Here is a 15,011-nt window from a genome sequence, read left to right as displayed (position 1 = left end):
TAGTCCGCAAAAAAGCAAAGCAGATCCGGGTCAATCTGGCGCGATCAGGATCAATCAGGGCCAAGCTGGGTCGTGCTAAGTCTGACAGAGTTGGCCTAGGTTGAGATATCTCAGTTTGACCCAAGGCCGAGTTGGGCTTGGGTTGAGCTAAGAGTATTTAAGGTTGGACTAGGGTTTTAAAAAAATCCAGCTCAACTCGGGCCTGTTTCACCCCTAATTGTTATTGTAGGCAATTATGATTTTCAGGCATATTTACATTAGTTACTTGTCAATTTTAGATACAAATTTAAGCAATAAAGCTCTTTAAGAGGGGGGTGTGCACCCTACGCGTCCATAGAGGGGAGCAAAATGACTACCCACCCCCATGAAAGGCAATAATGATCGCCATATTAATGCCACCGCACAAACTCCCATTGGCCCCGTATGCACAGAACGGCCACACTCCTCACCGAGAACTCTTGCCCCAAATTTAATTATATATTTACCATCCCATGCATGTGCATGCACCTCTGGATAGTTTTATATCAACTAGATCTACCCATCCAAAAATGTCAGCCCTACGGCCTACGCAATCTATTATCCAACACAAATAAGCGTCAACCAGCTAACCTTAGTGGGGCAATCCAACCGAAGAACACGTACACTCTTTATTAATGATTGGAGAGTCAGTTGAGGGCTAGCTAGCTGTGTGGTGCACTGAACCCTCTTAATTTGCAAAGATGGGAATGGAAAATGCAAAGACTAGGATGATGTGGTTTCAGTCACTGCACCTAAGCAACATGCGAAGCAACTACCATTAATTCATGTCTGTTTTCTCCAATTATATTATTAATCCTTTTGGCTTGGTAGGTACGGCAGATCAAGGAAGAAACCAAGTAGAAGGGAAGGTAACAAGGAAGCCTTCGATCGATCTACTGTTCTACATCTTCCAGGTATCACTATGCCTAGTGACACTATTTTTTACTTCACAAGTACATTGGTTCGTCTATGTGATAGAAGACTTCACATACATCTCAATAGTCAAATTTTTAGTGCAAAGTAAGCAAGGAAAGTTGTTCAATCTCGGTTCAAAGTTTGTAAAATTATCAAAACCCATCAAATGAGATGACTATAAAATACAAAGTATCATCTTTTGTAATTTAGCTACTTCTTATACTCATTTTGTAATTGAAATTGTGCTAATGAGATTATTTCCTGATCCTCTATTACCCTGACTAATCCATGTATTAAATACTTAAGCGTTGTACTTCACTAGCCATCGTAAATTCGTAATGGGAAAAAAAACCCTACAACAAATATTCGGTATTACAATACCTAGCTTGTAATCAAAGCATCAAAATACTCAGAGAACCCTCTATCGTAATATAATTTTGGGAGGGGGATCGCTACGAGGCTGTGTGATTTGTGCACCAGCACGGGGGTAATGAGCTAGAGCACATGTAGGGGCATCCAACAGGGGTGTGATTTTTCATTTCACGAGGGCAGTGCGGTCATTTTCTCTTGTATGTCTAGGTGCAGGCGTTGTGGCCTTCTTTTCCCCTATAATTTTAGAAAAGATAAGAACCATGTCTAATTGAAACGGCTTCGCTTTCTGCTACTAATGCTCTCCATGATGTGTTCTTCTTCGAGTGCATTCTTTTCTCTATGAAATCTATAAAAGGGAACCCCCCACCCTCCTCCCTTCAAGTGCACTCATTAGTTATAAGTAAGGAAGAAAGCGAGAGAGAGAGAGAGAGAGAGAGAGAGAGAGAGAGAGAGAGAGAGAGAAGAAGAAGATGATGAATGGAGTTGCAGGTCACCTCAATGGTTGTGCTAATTACACAATGCTGCCGGCGGTATTCAGAGGAAACGGGAAGCAAGGGAATGAGAAGCACCGGTGCTTCAAGATGCCACTGCACTATCCAAGGTACAAGAAATCCGATTATGAGACCATGCCGGAATGGCAGCTCGACTGCCTTCTCTGAGAGTATGGTCTGCCTGTGATAGGGGATCTTCCACACAAGAGAAAGTTTGCCATGGGAGCCTTCCTCTGGCCCTCTGAATCTGAATGACTATATTTTATAGCTTTGATCAGCTTCCGTTCCATTTCGTTTCTGCTGAATATAGTTCACAAGTGGTCATCGCTAGCTAGCTGTTATTAATTAATTTAACCCATAAGGCACTTAATTAGTTCATGCTTCAGATCTGTAATTATATTTTATGTACCAAGTTGGCTATTATGTAAAGTTTGTCTTTCTTATGTTACGATATAATAAAAATAAATAATTTGGAGTTGTCTTTGGACTTTGATGGGACTTGGCTCCTGTCCTGCAGTGGCGGGAGTTGGAGCTTCTAGCACCATCCTGCGATTCTTCCACGTGGTCATATTCTAATCCAACGGCATTATTAGATTTGATCCATTATTTGACCTCTCTCACCCACCCAGATCTCATTAAACTTGACCCGGTATATTTTACTTTTTGAAAACCAAATCGAAAATAAGAGAAAGGTCCCTATTTTGTCTCTTCGTTTTGTTTGAACAAAGACAAACTTAGGGAGATCTCACCATCTCCACTGGTTGAACGAAGAACGGCAAACGGCGGCGAATGGTGAAAGGCGACCGGTGACAAAAGGTAATGTGACCCTCCCCTCTTCTTCTTCTTCTTCTCTCTCTCTCTCGGATTTGGCTCATTTTCGTTCCTGAATAACTACTAAAAAACAAAACTGAAACAAATTGAATAAAATTTTCAAAACCAAGACCAAACAGAATATTTTCTATTCAACTTGGTTTTAATTGTCAATTTCAATTTCAATTTCGACTTACTATTCTGGTTCTAAAGTCTCAACAAAGGAACATAGTTTAATCTCTGTTTGCCATTCCACTTTTCCGATTTCATCAATTCAGTGATTCACAACTACACCAGCAAATTAGGAGGACCCACCCTACCCACTATTATCCCAAGTAGAGGGCAATCAAGGGTGTAGGAGAGTTGCCTGAACCTGCGGATCTCTGTGAACAGAGTGATGGATATGATGCTTGGCTGTTTTCCATCGGTTTAAATCTCTAACTTCAACAAGGGATGTCAAGGAAACATAGAAACACACACAAACTTCCACTGAAAATTAATAGCACCCTCATTAGGGTTTCAGGAACGAAAATGAGCCAAATCCGAGAGAAAGAGAAAAGGAGAGAGAAGAAGAGGGGAGAGTCACATTACTTTTCGTCGCCGGTCGTTGGACGCTTTGTCGCCTTTCGCCGTTCGCCATTCTCTGTTCAACCAGTGGAGATAGTGAGAGCTCCCAAGGGTTTGTCATTGCTCAAGCAAAACGAAGAGACGAAATGGGGACCCTCTCGAAATATACCGGGTCGGGTTTAATGGGATCTGGGCGGGTGAGAGAGGTACGTACATGGAAGGGCTGGATTAAAATAATGGATCAAATCTAATAATGTCGTTAGATTAGGACATTGCCACGTGGAGCAATTGCAGGGTGGTGCTGGACGCTTCGGCTCCCGCCACTGCAGGACAGGAGCCAAGTCCACTTTGATGAGACTCGAGAGAGCAATAACAACATCCTTTGTGACAGTGGGTATGATTCCATTCGGGCCTCACATGCCGTTTCCACTCCAAAGAGGATGAGTAGCCCAAAAGTTGGTACCAAAAGGATTTGACACCAAGTAAGACGCTTCGTGAGGCACTCTACCCACTACAAAATCATCAATGGACCAAATCCCTTGGGGTTATTTTGATCACATTATTGGTATCTCCTTTGGAGAAAGTTTTTGTTCACCCATGGTATAAAGGAAATCTTAGGTCATAAGTACCTCCCTCACTTCATATTGTATGAAGTCATTTGTGCCCTTAGGAGCCCATCCAACGGCAATGAAGGTAGGGAATTCCTTCACCATGGGTGAAGTCCTACTTCTAGCCGAGCTTCCTCCCCCCAAGAAAAAAGGAGGAGCTTACCAACGTCACAAATCCACTAGTGACTCAGGAATAATTGTTAGAGGTGGTCTCCAATAGAGAGTCTAGGATCTTGAATGATTTCATATATCACTAGGATCTCTCCACTTGATACTTTAGATTTTAATAAGGTTGGATAATTTAACATATTCAAGCACTAGGATGACCACTCTCAATTATATAGAAGTCTCAATACATATATCGTATGAAGCCAATAATTAAGGCCATTTCATGTGATGAAGAGAGATAAAAGTAAATTTTTTTTTTTGGGGGTGGGGGGAATATAGAGATGCTAGAATTCCTTAAAAGGAGAGAGAGACGTAGAGGCATTAGAATTCCCTAAAAGTGTGTAGTGTAGCTGCTTGGGGGAGATATCAACACTTGGCAGTTTGAACATCCAATGGTGCCAAGCTTGAGAAGAAAAAAAAAAAAAAATGAAGTCAATGAATTCGTGCCGTTGAATGTTGTACTTAAGGGTGTTAAACGGTCTGATATTAGTTAAACGGTTCAGTTTTAACTGTTTGAGGATAGAAACCATAATCAGACCGTTTAACTAAATGGTCTCATAATCAAAACCTGAACTGTTTAGTAAACGGTTTAGATTAAACTATTTTTAAATGGTTTTGGTTAAATGGTTCTATATGATTTTACACGGTTTTGATTAGACGGTTCTATACACATTTACTATTCTATTTACTAACACTAGTTGTTAGTTAATAGTTATTACTTATTACTTACTAAGTTATTAGGTGTTTTTTTTTTGTTGAGAAAGGAAATCATTAATGAAGAAACGGGATTACTTAGTAATTACAACTTGTTAGGTTTTTATTTTTTATTTATCAAAAAATAAATAAATAAAACTGTTAGGTTTTTAAATGGTTAGACGATTTGGTTATAATCGATTTTAATTGGATTATACTGTTTGAAACCATTGGATTAATCGATCTAAATCGAACCAAATCAATTAAATAAACGATATTATTTCTAAAACTATAACCAGATCATTTAACTAAACGATCTATCAATTTCAATTTAAACAGCTCGATTGAATTTTGATAAACAGTTTCAATCTGATTTTGACATCCGTAATTATACTATAACCATTCTCATATGCCCCTTGGTTCTCTGGCATAGGCTCTCGTACGGCCGCAGATTGGTTTCAAAAGTATGCCTATCATTTACCACAAAAAAAAGGTACGCCTATGGCATGTGAGAATGGCTCAGTCTGAGAATCTGAGCTGGAAAGTTTTCCTTCAAAGTACACACCCAAATCTTTTTTCTATCTCTACATCTTTTTTCCTTCTTAATTATGTAGAAAAGGATAATAATAAGGTGAAATTATCAGTAGAAAAAGTAAATTTGGAAAATCTGTCTCTCTCTCCTTGCCACAATCGCGGAAAGAGGAACCCTCTCTTTACCTCTAATTGGTTGGGTGTGTAGATACCAACGCGATCCCTTGCCGTAACAAAGTTTACTTTTTGCGGTAAGGAGAGTAAAAACTGAAAACATAGAAAGGAGAAGAAGAGTAGATTAGGAAATTCATCTGCTACTAACTATCTTCTATACATAAAAGCTGGATCCGATTCTACTACAATAAAAGATAATACTTAGCATAACTAAGCATATACTTCTGCAAGGGGAGGGGAGGGGAGGGGGGGGGGGGGTTGGGAATTTAAGAAACACATCGACAAGACTCCAAGATCTGATGATATTCTGATCAGACGATCAGTAAGACCAGAGGAAAGTTCCAATGGCAAAGTTGCGCTTCTGGTGGACATCTCCAATAAGAGGGAGTCCATACTGTGAGAGCAAGCAATCAAGCTTCGACTCCGCCATCGTCTCGTACTCCGCTTTCGTGTACCTCGGATAGTGCAGTGGCATCTCAAAGTAACTGTACTGCTCTCCCTTCTTCTGTCCCTTTGCTCCTCCTCCTCCGCCTACACTGGCGGCCGGGACAGTTACTACTATTGACTCCATTCAAAGTGTCCCTGCAAACTCCACCGCCTCTATGAAATTCCTTTGAAACGGTGGCCTTTTATATAGAGCCAGATATAGAGAGAGAGAAAGAGAGATCCTAGAGTTTTCTCTTCTAGTATCCCTGCAACCACCGGTCCACCACCACCTCTTGCCAAATTCCAATAAAACGGTTTATTGGTAGCCTTTTTGTAGAGGGAGAGGAAGAGAGAGAGAGAGAGAGAGAGAGAGTTGGTGGGCATTATTGACTGACTACGAGAACCAACTACTCGTCTCAACTTCAATAATTAAGAGAATGCTTTGGCTTTTGGGTAATAATGCTATACCGCTTTCGATAATAGGGAGGAGGGTCCCATTCCATTGAGAATATTACCCCTACAAATTATTGAATCCGGATCAGGTACCCACATGGGATGGGATGGGTGGGAATATCTGACCCCTTCATGAGGCGTGGGTCCCACACCCTAAAGGCTGACCCCATACCTCCAAATTATTTGTAGGGTATTGTGTCAGTTAGATATTGACATCTGTGAACCTTATGTCTAAAAAATAGGACTGATAGCGAATCTCTCCACCCACAAGGATAAACATCTCGCTAGTATCCGATGTTGATTTGATTTTACCAAAAAAAATGTTGATTTGATAATTATTTTAGTATCGGCCAAAAACAGTTGTTTGGTTGTTTTGAATTTACACCACGTGTTAGTGTTATGGGGGACCATTACACGACTTGATATTAACTGGTGATCGTAGTTTGGTTTAGGGTCGGTGTTCTACCGAAAAATCTCCACGTGTTAAGCTATTATATCTGCACTGTAACGTATTGCTGCACTGTAGAAGATTTTAATTGACAATTGATTTAAGAATTTAAAGATAAATGATCATTGGAATTATTTTTTTATGCTTTTAGACATTAAATCGTTAATGTGGTAATTGGATATTAGTATTTTGGTTAAAAATGAGCTTTGTATGTCTGTCAAACTATGGCTTACACTCGTAGATCTACTCTTTTTTTTGTTTTTGTTTTGGTATAGCCCATAGATGTACTTTGTGTGATGTTATTATGGATGAAGTAACAGATTTTTTAAATAAGTTTAATTTGGTTTGCTATAATTAAAACAAAAAACAATAGAAGATGATATTTATAAAAAACATTAGATAAATGTGAGCCATTTATTTTTATGCTGTGTTTTTTCTTTTTTAAATATAACTTATTTATTCCAACTCAAAGTTGGGAGAGTGCATGGTAATATATAAGGTAGTCATACACATGCATAGACATACATGGGATGTGCATCAATACAAAAGAGGGCATTTAATTCAATTAGACTCTAAAATTTGACACACAACTAATCTAGATCATGTCCTCACTCCTCTATATCCAATGATCAGAACTCGAAATGGACTTATCATCTATTTACATGGTAAAATAAAATACTTTGTTATATTTAAAAAAAAAAAAAAGGGCAATATAGGGGCACCTCCTCAACTATGGCCCGTTTTCATGTACCACCTTTCATCTCAAAGCCTTCTGAGTCTGTTCACCTAGTTAACTCAATGTTACCTAACTAACAGAAAACATAAAGGTACTAAAATTCCCTCTATACCTTACTACAATTTTAAAAAAAATAGGTAAATGGCATCTAAGGTACTTGATGTTTTGTGAAATTGCAGTAAAGGGGCCTAATGTTTCATATATTGTGTTTGGATGCCTAAACCAAGATAACATTAATCATATTTATTGTTTTTTTTTAAAAATTTTCAATATTATCCTTAATATACCTTATCTATTCTTCTTTGGTAAACCAATAAATGACATTGTTCATCGTCTGTGCATGCTGCATAGCAAAAGAGTAATAGACTCAGTATACTGTCCATAAAGAGGTCGATATCGGAACACCTAAAATGTGGTATGCCTGACCAGTGTACTGCCAGGGAATTGCTAGATGTAATTTCTACGAGATACAGAGTTTCATTGAATGCTGAGATTGTGACACTTCTGTAAGGGCTATTTAATATGCAATATGATGGTTCTAGGGGTGTTAGGATTACATTATTAGGATGGTTGATTACCAAACCAAACTCAAGGCCTTGAACATTCCTCTTCTAGATGCCCTACTTGTCCATCAAGCCTTAAATACCCTACCTTCTGAATTTGGCATCATTCAAACCAACTACATTTCCTAAGATGGAGTCTGGAGTATTAATGACCTAATTTCTAGGATTGTGTCTGAAGACGAGAAACTGAAGAAAGACAAAAAGCATGTTGCCCTGTTTACTTCCAAAGCCCGTAAGAGTAAAAAGTCTAAAAATCATACTCATAAGTCTACCAATAAACAGTCCGATCAGACTAACAATTTGAGACCCAAGAAAGAGAGTGATCGCTGCTTCTTTTGCAAGAAGAAGGGTCACGTAAAGAAGAACTGCGACAAATACAAGGCTTGGTTAATCAAGCTCAAACGGCCATCAGGTAATGATTCTTTGGCTTTTGTTTGTGAATCTAATATATCAGAAGCCCCATCCAGTTCCTAGTGGCTTGATAATGGTGCAACTAACCATGTTGCTTTTATCATACAAGGGTTCATAAACCGGCAGAGGCCAAACAATGATGAATTAAGGCTGGTCGTGGGAAACAATGGACATTCTGATGTAGAGTTCGTGGGAGATGTCATTTTATTATTAGATTTTGGTTTTAATTTGACTTTAAAGAACACTTTTTATGTGCCGTCCTTCAGGAGAAATTTAATTTCGATTTTAGTGTTGGACATTGGTGGTTACTATTTTGAAATAAAAAATAGTATGGTGAATTTGTTTTTTAATTCAAGTAAAGTTGGTTCCTGCATTATGTCCAATGGATTGTATAGACTGTGTTTATCTCCCAATGATATCTACACCTCCTATAATGTTGAAAACATTATTTCCAAAAGACTCTTACCTAAAGAACGGTCTTTCACACTGTGGCATAAGATGCTATGTCATATTTCTAAGGCAAGAGTGGAAAGGCTGATAAAATCTGACATCCTACCTACTCTCGAAAGTGATCTAGAAACTTGCATAGACTGTTATAAGAGAAAGATGACCAAGATAAAGAAGAAAATTGCAGTCCGTAGTTCTGACCTGTTGGAGGTCATTCACACTGACATCAGTAGTCCCTATTCAGCCACATTGTGTAAAAATTTTTATTTCATCACTTTTACAGACGATTATTCCCGATATGAATACCTGTACTTAATTAAAGAAAAGTCTGAATCTCTTAACAAGTCAAGATATTTAGGATTGAAGTTGAAAAACAGTTAGGGAAAGTTATTAAAATTGTTAGATCTGATCGTGGGGGTGAGTATTATGACAGACATGACGATGCTAGACAGCTTAAGGGCTCGTTTACCAAATTCCTAGAAGACTCTGGAATAGTTAGTCAATTTACTATGCCAGAAAGTCCTGAACAAAATGGGGTCGCCAAAAGGCGTAACCGCACCCTTATGGATATGGTGAGGAGTATGATTAGTAGGATAAATTTACCTAATTTCTTATGGGGTGAAGCCTTGAAAACTGCTCTTTATATCCTTAACAGTGTACCTACTTAAGCGTTCCTCTTACCCCATTTGAGTTGTGGACGGACTGTAAACCCAGTGTAAACCATCTTAGAGTTTGGGGGTGCCCTGCAGAAGTGAAGTTGTATAATCTGACTTTAAACAAGTTGGATCCCAAGACTACACGTTGCTATTTTGTCAGCTACCCAGATCATTCGAAGGGATATAAATTTTATAATCCCTGCGGAGGCACTAGGATTGTGGAGTTACAGACAGCGAAGTTTCTGAAATTGGATGTGGCCGAAAAGAAAGATTGTTCTCAGACTGCTCAAGATAGTCACATGGTTGGTACATCAGTACCTGTTCTTCTACCTATTCAAACGGATGTGGGGCATACTATGCCATTGGTTACACCTGCTGGAGTTCAGGAGCCTGATATTGATACGGTCCCTGACATTCATGTAGCACCTGATGAGATTCCTCTTAATTGGGATGCGGTTGAGGATCCTATCATTGATGCAGTTCCAGCTGAGATTCCTTATATTCAAGGTGAGGCAGTGGTAGCACCATTACGAAAATCCATCAGGGAGAGAAATTCAGCTATACCATCTATCTATGAGGTTTATCTAGGAGAACATGACTACGACATAGGTTGTGTGGTTGATCCAATTACTTATTCGGGCGTTGTTTCTAGTTCTCAGTTAGATTTGTGGTTAGACGTGATGAGAGATGAGGTGATCGATGAAACATAATGTTGTTTGAGAGCTTGTTGATTTAAACCTAAGGGTTTTGCGGTGGATGGTTCAGACCATCTTGTGTAGACTCAAGAAGTCTATTTACGGTCTCCAATAAGCTTCCAGGAGTGGTATTTAAAGTTTGACAGTGTCGTGATTTCATTCGATTTTGTGAAAAACAAAGTGGATCAGAGTATATATCACAAGGTCAGTGGGAGCAAATTTTATTTTCTCATATTTTATGTGGATGACATCCTGCTTGATAGTAGTGACCTAGGGATGTTGCATAACTCAAAGCACCTATTATCTAGGGAATTTGACATGAAGGACCTTGGTGAAGTTTCTTTTGTCCTTGGCATTGAGATCCATAGGGATCGTTCTCGCCGTTTACTAAGTTTTTCTCAGAGGGCTTATGTTGATCGTATTCAGGAGAGGTTCAGTATGCTAGATTGCAAACCTGGGAATGTTCCTGTTCTCAAAGGTGACAAACTGAGTTCGACACAGTGCCCAAAAATGAAGCTGAGAGGGATGAAATAAAGAAGGTGCCTTATGCTAGGACACTAGGTAGTATCATGTATGCTCAGGTCTGTACCAAACTGGATATTGCCTTTGTGACGGGTCTTCTTGGCAGATATCAGTAAGATCCTAGTCTTAGCCATTGGGTTGCTGTCAAGAAAGTATTGAGGTACTTGAAGAGGACAAAAGATTATATGCAACATAAAGACATGTTCCTGAACTCAAGCTAGTGGGGTCATATATATTCCAACCTTGTTGGCTGTGAGGATGATAGGAGGTCCACATCTGGTTATGTTTTCCTAATGGCAGGAAGGACAGTATCATGGAAGAGTACAAAATAGACATTGGTAACCACTTCGACTATACAGGTAAAGTTTATAGCATGCCATGGGGCTGCTACTCAGGTTATTTGACTCAAGAATCTCATAAAGTAGTTGACCATTTTAGATTTTGTGGAAAGACCCATCTAGATATATAGTGATAACAGCTTTGCTGTGTTGTTAATAAACAACAATAAAGAACTTAGAGGGTCTAAGTACATGAATGTTAAGTATTTGACCATAAAGGTGACAGTAAAGAAAGGTGACATTGCAGTGGAGCATATTGGTACAGATGATATGGTTACAGATCTCCTAACCGAAGGTCTTCGCCCTTGTGTTTTGAAAGACATGTCACAAGCATAGGCTTAGGTGCATTATGGGATGCGGTTGGTTAGTGGGAGTTGTTTTGCTCCATTGTAAAATGAAGTTTCTTTTCATCTGTATGTTTACCTTATGGTAAACTTTGGTTTATATATATATATATATATATTAGTTGTTATTGCATGCAGTTTCTTTTAAACACATGGGTGTTTTATTTATTGACATGATTTATATATTTCTGATTTTAAAGATTTAAGGAATGTGTTAATCTTAAGCAAGGCTGAGGCGTTAAGTTATTAGCCTAAATGTATGTCTTGTAACACATAAAAAAAACTCGAGTTATTCAAGATGAGACATACATATTCGTTGAAATCATAAAGATTATTTCTCTAGTGAACCTATGCCACTTAAAGAAGAGAAATTTTGGACTGACAAATGGATAATACATAAGGAATCACTATGTGAGTATTATCTCGTTGCCACACTCCCACATTGCATCTATGTTAGTAGAGTTGAGGGCTCTCGTGACCATGGAAGGCTCTGTGTCGCTTGATCATAGATGCAGTTACTGCCAAGATTAGGTGTCTAAAACTCTATGGGACAAGATTGATTTTCTAATATGACCTCGAGACCAATTTATTTTAAAAAATGTGCACATAAAGTTTTCTTAAAGGGTTGTTAGGCTGTGATTTGTTTTGGTCAAAACTGTTTTTAATTTTTTTTTAAAATAAGGAATTTAATATATGTCCCAGTAGGAGAATGTTAGAATTTTAATCCTATTAGGTTTAATATTCTAATCTTATGGATTAATATTTAATATCCTAAACTCAGGCTAATTATAGTATTGGTCTAATTAAGGAGGTCATTGGGTTATATTAGGAATCTTATGTGGACTGGCTTTAGTGTGGGTAGATAGATTCCTATTAGGACTGTGATGAGTCAGACCCTATTAGAATTACTATATAAAGAGAGCTAGGTCCCCGCTTTACCCATCACAATTTATTGTTCTCAATTGCTATTGAAGAGTGCATTCTAGTAAGAGAGGGAGATATTCAGTGTTCATATCTGTTTTCTATTATTTACTTGATTGTGTTCTTGAACGTCCTATGGAGATCCTGGCTTTTGCGATTTTGTCCCTATTCGGATTGAATTCTAACACTTCAGGCCCCTACATGCCGTTTTCGCTTCAAAGAGGGTGAGTGGCCCCAAGATTGGTACCAAGGGGAATTGAACCCAGGTAAGACGCTTGATGAGTTGCTTTACCCACTATGAAATCACCAATGGACCAAAGCCCTTGGGGTTATTTTGATCACATTATTGGTATCTCCTTTGGATAAAGTTTTTCTTCACCCATGATGTAAAGGAAATCTTGGGTCATAATCACCCCCTCACTTCCTATTGTATGAAGTCATTTGTGCCCTTAGGAGCCCATCCAACGGCAATGAAGGCAGGGAATTCCTTCACCGTGGGTGGAGTCCTACTTCTAGCTGAGCTTCCTCCCCTAGAGAAAAAAGGAGGAGCTTGCCAACGTCACAAATCGACTATTGACTTATTTGGATTTTGGACTTTATTGACTCATGAATACTTGTTACTTGTTATATATAGTGGTGCTTTCCAATAGAGAATCTGGGATCTTGAATGATTTCATATATCAGTTGGATCTCTCCACTTAATAGTTTAATTTTTAATAAGGTTGGATAATTTAACATATTCAAGCATTAGGATGACGATTCCATTTATTGTATACAAAGCTCAATACATATATCCTATGAAGGCAATACTTAAGGTCATTTCATATGATGAAGAGAGATACAAATAGAGGGTTTTTTTTTTTGGGAGGGGGGGTGTGGAAAGAGATAAAGATGCTAGAATTTCTTAAAAGGAGAGAGAGAGACAGAGGTATTAGAATTCCTTAAAAATGTATAGTGTAACTACTTGAGGGAGATATCGACACTTGGCAGCTCCAACATCCAATGGTGCCACGCTTGAGAAGAAACAAAACAAAACCGAAGTCAATGAAGTGGAACAGTTGAATGTTGTACCATAATCATTCTCATATGCCCCTAGGTTTATCTGGCATAGGTTCTCATACGGCCGCAGATTTGGATTCCAAAAGTATGCCTATCATTTACCATAAAAAAAAAAAAGTACGCCTATGGGAATGTCAGAATGATTCAGTCTGAGAATCTGAGCTGGAAAGTTTTCCTTCAAAGTACACACCCAAATCTTTTTTTCTTTCCCTGCATCTTTGGCCTTTTTAATTATGTAGAAAAGGATAATAATCAGGTGAAATTACCGGTATAAAAAGTAAATTTGGGAAATCTCTCTCTCGCCTTGCCACTATCGAGGAAAGAGGAACCCTCTCTTTGCAGGAAAAATATCACCTCAATTTGTCTGTTTGTCAATTTCTTTAATTTCATCTAATAGAGGGATTCCACCAAGATAATGTGTTCGGGCAGAGAGTAGGATGATCATTTTTACTTTTTCTATTAGATGAAATTGAGCAAATGGGTGAACATGCAAATTGAGGGGATAAAGATCCCTCTTTACCTCTAATTGGTTAGGTGTGTAGATACCAACGCGATCCCTTGCCCTGACAAATTTTACTTTTTGCGGTAAGAAGAGTAAAACTGAAAACATAGAAAGGAGAAGAAGAGTAGATTAGGAAATTCATCTGCTACTAACTATCTTCTATACATAAAAGCTGGATCCGATTCTACTACAATAAAAGATAATACTTAGCATAACTAAGCATATACTTCTGCAAGAGGAGGGGAGGGGAGGGGAGGGGGGGGGGGGTTGGGAATTTAAGAAACACATCGACAAGACTCCAAGATCTGATGATATTCTGATCAGACGATCAGTAAGACCAGAGGAAAGTTCCAATGGCAAAGTTGCGCTTCTGGTGGACATCTCCAATAAGAGGGAGTCCATACTGTGAGAGCAAGCAATCAAGCTTCGACTCCGCCATCGTCTCGTACTCCGCTTTCGTGTACCTCGGATAGTGCAGTGGCATCTCAAAGTAACTGTACTGCTCTCCCTTCTTCTGTCCCTTTGCTCCTCCTCCTCCTCCTCCTCCTCCTCCGCCTACACTGGCGGCCGGGACAGTTACTACTATTGACTCCATTCAAAGTGTCCCTGCAAACTCCACCGCCACTTTGAAATTCCTTTGAAACGGTGGCCTTTTATATAGAGCCAGATATAGAGAGAGAGAAAGAGAGATACTAGAGTTTTTTCTTCTAGTATCCCTGCAACCACCGGTCCACCACCACCTCTTGCCAAATTCCAATAAAACGGTTTATTGGTAGCCCTTTTGTAGAGGGAGAGGAAGAGAGAGAGAGAGAGAGAGAGTTGGTGGGCATTATTGACTGACTACGAGAATCAACCACGCGTCTCAACTTTAATAATTAAGAGAATGCTTTGGCTTTCGATAATAGCGAGGAGGGTCATTCCATTTGAGAATATTACCCCTACAAATTATTTGTAGGGCATTGGGTTACTTAGATATTGACATCTGTGGACCCTGATGTCTAAAAAATGGAGTTGACAGCGAATCTCTCCACCCACAAGGTTAAACATTTCGCTAGTGCCCCATGTTGATTTGATTTTATCAAAAAAAAATAGGGGAAAGGTTTCGTACACGGTCGTGTAAACCGTGTACGAAACTTCCCCCCT

The 15,011-nt window shown here is 38.9% G+C and overlaps 1 pseudogene; it reads left to right on the top strand.

Moving 5' to 3' along the window:
* The first annotated feature begins 1,742 nt into the window (after positions 1-1,742).
* On the top strand, positions 1,743-2,105 carry LOC122663895 (annotated as a pseudogene).
* Positions 2,106-15,011: the final 12,906 nt, after the last annotated feature.

This window comes from Telopea speciosissima, chromosome 6 (assembly GCF_018873765.1).
Source record: "Telopea speciosissima isolate NSW1024214 ecotype Mountain lineage chromosome 6, Tspe_v1, whole genome shotgun sequence".
NCBI classification, from domain to species: Eukaryota; Viridiplantae; Streptophyta; class Magnoliopsida; order Proteales; family Proteaceae; genus Telopea; species Telopea speciosissima.
This window is presented reverse-complemented; position numbering and strand designations above follow the sequence as displayed.